This window comes from Sinocyclocheilus grahami, unplaced genomic scaffold (genome assembly GCF_001515645.1).
Source record: "Sinocyclocheilus grahami isolate Dianchi unplaced genomic scaffold, SAMN03320097.WGS_v1.1 scaffold2556.1, whole genome shotgun sequence".
NCBI classification, from domain to species: domain Eukaryota; kingdom Metazoa; phylum Chordata; class Actinopteri; order Cypriniformes; family Cyprinidae; genus Sinocyclocheilus; species Sinocyclocheilus grahami.
In genome coordinates this window covers 1-4,102 of record NW_015507735.1, presented here as the reverse complement: position 1 = coordinate 4,102, position 4,102 = coordinate 1, and the positions used below count along the sequence as shown (strand labels likewise).

Genomic DNA, 4,102 nt, shown 5'->3' with positions numbered 1-4,102 from the left:
CATTCCAGGGCCTAAATATCATGTTATTGGGGTCACTTCAACCTGCTGACAAACAACCAGCAGCCATGGATTTAGCAACAATAGTTTGCAATCTAGGTTTACTGTAACGCTATAGGTCATCACCAATGTTTCAGTCAGAACTCATTTCACAGTGCAATTGTGAATCACCAACAGCTCCAGATATTTAGCATGCCAAATATTTCACGGGCATCGGCGATTCCCTCAGATCACATCATTGATTCACTGCGTGATTGTCACTTGCGTGAATGAGCACCGATTTGCGACATTTGTCGGCAATTTCACAACCTGTGGACGAGTGAAATCGGGCTAAAATCATGCAGTGTGAACTCTGCATAACTTTGCCAAAGAGTAACTGATATTTTCTTGTAAATTAAAAATTACTTTACTAGTTACGTGGAAAAAGTAATCGGATTACATAACTCACGTTACTTGTAATGCGTTATCCCAACACTGCTACTCCATACACAAGCAAAGGTATGAGGGGGCTCGTTATGGTGATACTGTGTCAGCAGGTGACCCTAGTGTTCATAGGTATACAAAGCTGAGGGAAGGACGTTAACACCCAAACACAGTAACTGGACCTTTGTCTCATCATGGCCAAAAACTCAATATGGACCGGCAAAAGAGAAATACAAAAGTTCCAGTTTTCCAGGAAAGCAGTGTAGATTACAGTTACTTGGGAAGAGAACAACTTTGAACACTTATGTACAAACTCCACTGAACATGGTAGCCCAAACCACAAACTCCAGACATATTCAAGGTTTCATGGAGTTTATTAAAACAGCCATCATAACACTCTTATATGACCAGGGTAACTTCTCCACTAGAAACTATGGTGTGCTCACTGGAGACTGCATTGACATCAACATCCCTTCCTGCAAAGGAGGGTGAGAAAATGGATTACCACTTTGAAACAACCAAAAGACTATAAAATAGAAGGTCACTCACTTTTCCTTGAGCAACTCCGCTCACAGGAACCAGAAAGAGAATGGCACACTGATGTACTACAGTGGATAAAGATCTGACCAAGACAGAAAAACGGCATTAGGATTAAGAAACTTAACAGGTGGGGAAAAAAAAAAAAATGGGTGGTTTAATGGGTGGGAAAGAAAACCTTTTCCTGCAGAGGAGCCAGTGAGGCTGGATCTACAAATGTGAACATCTTCACAACAAAGCGCTTGTAGTGGGTTGGGAACTGAAGACCAGATGATCCAGTCACTGGAACCAGTGCAGTCCGGTAACGGTCATCCTGGTAAGGGCATCTGAAGATGAACGAAGGTTAGAAAGTCTCCCAGCAGACTAACTGCATAAAGATCGGCATTACTCACCCATCGATCAGAAGATCCCACTGGGGGAGACTGAGTGGACTGGGGGTTGATGTCGCCCAGCAGCGTCCCAGCATCAGAACAATGTTGGGGTCAACTGCGTGATTGTCACTCGCGTGAACGAGCACCGATTTGCCTCCGATTTCGGGCATTTGTCTGCGATTTCGCAAAACCTGTCGGTGAGTGAAAAATTGGGCTAATATCGTGCAGTGTGAACTTGGCATTAGGGATTACGTAAGAAAGCACATACCCCGTCTTAATGAGGCTACTCCTGCTAGTTTGGATGATCGCTTGGGGCTTGGACGTGGGGTCAGACATCTGATATCTTTACTGTACAACTCATTGTCGTCAAAGAACTTACCGTCTACAGAGAGTTTAAAACTGCAGTGGGAGCAAGAATTGGGAGAGAAGATGTTCAGAATTCCGGGTTGACGCATTGGTGAACACTCATGCTGTCAACTCTAGGCATAGTATTATTCAACTTAAAATTATCCATTGACTCCATTATACCAAAACAAAATTACAAACACTTTCCATGTGTCTACCTATTTTGTGACAAGTTATGTTTTTTGTTCCAAGTTACTCATTCGGGACTGAAGTATTTAAAGCTGTCAGATTTTACATGAGCCTGACCCACGACCCACTTCTTGTGATAATTGGAATTTCTGATAAAATCATGTCACTTAATCTCAACAGTTGCCATCCTATGGACTTGTGGCAAATATACTAAAAAGTTTTGGAAAAGGACAAACCCCATAGGCTAAACTTTGCTTGTAAGAACTTAAGGTACCACATTGGAAAAAAAAAAATTTGATTCCCATTGGTAAATAAACGGGATAACTTTGGTCTCTTCTCCTATATCTTGATAATGCAGACAGAGTAATCAGGCGGTCTTAACTGCACCATTAGTGGCATGATTCAAGTCCCTAGGGTGGGGAGGGAGGTAAGGGGGGGTTTTGTTCCATATGTTTGTGCTTGTATGTTCCGTTTGTGTTTAGTTTAACATACATCTGTAATCATGGAATGTAACTACGATCAGATTGTATCATTGAATACCTTAAGATTTAAACACTCAAAAGGGGCTTGGGTCATGACTGACCATCACTGAACACCAGCCAGGAAGCAGGAATGGATTAACACTAGCCAGATAGCACGGAGTTGGAACACTCAGTCATATCCTTGATTTTCATCAGGCATTTAGACAATTTGAGTGGGGGGGGGGCGCTAGGTCTACCATTAGAGCTTAAGCAGTTAGCCCAATTACGTTTTGTAGATGCGCCGCTTTAACGAGAGGTCACTTTGGTAAGAATGAGACGTAGCTAAAGCAAACGGAGAACAGAGCTCCAGTTAAGTAGAGTGTCCCTTTAAACTAAACCGTGTTTGAGACTCAAAAGCCAGAGAAACAAGAATCTTGAAGTTTCATGGTTTATTAAAACCCACCGAATTCACATGACCAGAGTAACTTCTCCACTAGAAACCACTGTCGTTCCACTCGAGATGGTCTTGGCATAAGTGTCTCTCCCTGCAGGAAAAGTTGGTAAAAGCGTGAGGGGCATTTCAAAAACACTCAGTTCATCAAGTCAAGTTACAGCAAGTACTCACGTTTCCTGGTGCAGCTTTGCTCACAGGAGCCAGAAGAGGGATGGCACACCTCTGTACTGCAGTGGATAAAGATCTGACAGGAGGAAAAGGTTGAACCATAAAATCCATTTAAGAAATAAAATGGTGTAATATTAAGGGTTCAGGAAGAGTTAGAGAGCATACGGTTTCCTGCAGAGGAGCCAGTGAGGCTGGATCTACAAATGTGAACATCTTCACAACAAAGCGCTTGTAGTGGGTTGGGAACTGAAGACCAGATGATCCGGTCACTGGATCCGGTGTGGTCAGGTAACGGTCATCCTGGTAAGGGCATCTGAAGAACAAAGATAGTTAGAAAGTCTCCCAGCAGACTAACTGGATAAAGACTGGCATTACTCACCCATCGATCAGAAGGTCCCACTGGGGGAGAATGAGTGGACTGGGGGTTGATGTTGCCCAACAACGTCCCAGCATCAGGACAATGTTGGGGTCAGACCTCTCCATAATGTGCACCTCAACATACACAAGCTCTCGCAGGACTTTTGTGACGGGATAATCAGCGTCACTGAAGTAGGATGTGTAGGCCTCATCCCCTGAAGAACACAGGGGTTTAAACAAGCTGCTGGAGCTTGAAAGGCTTTAGCATTACAGGACAAGACCTTACCTTCTGCACACCCTTTGGTGACACATTGACCAGTCTGAGCTCCACCCTGAGAGGTCCAGGAGCAGCTACTGGTGGAGATGGAGGAACAGAGTTGACCTCCACAACCAGAGCTTCAACAGAAGTTCCAGAGTACCTACACTGGAAGAGAAACTTGGACAACAGACGGTGAGCTTGTAGCATTTATCAGAGATTAACAGTCATTCCAAGTCATAGATCACCTACTCAAAGTGACTGTCCCTTGTGATGGAACCAAACGGTCCAATCCCCACTTCATACGAGGAGGTCATTCTATTCTCATACACCACATATCCACTGTCCTCCTGTGAACAAGAACAGTGTCAGCATCCAGTCCATCATAAGCAATGCAGAATAAAACCAGAAGCAGCTGCTCACCATCATGCTCGTGCCACATGCGGTCACAGGGAACTGGTATATAGCAAAGTAAGGTGTGGACTCCACAGGAGCGCAAGGTGGGTGGTTTCCACTCAGTAGACGTACCGAATCCAGACTCAGT

The 4,102-nt window shown here is 44.1% G+C and overlaps 1 pseudogene; it reads right to left on the bottom strand.

The window, feature by feature from the left end:
* Positions 1–797: 797 nt before the first annotated feature.
* Positions 798–4,098, bottom strand: LOC107575296 (zona pellucida sperm-binding protein 4-like; annotated as a pseudogene).
* Positions 4,099–4,102: the final 4 nt, after the last annotated feature.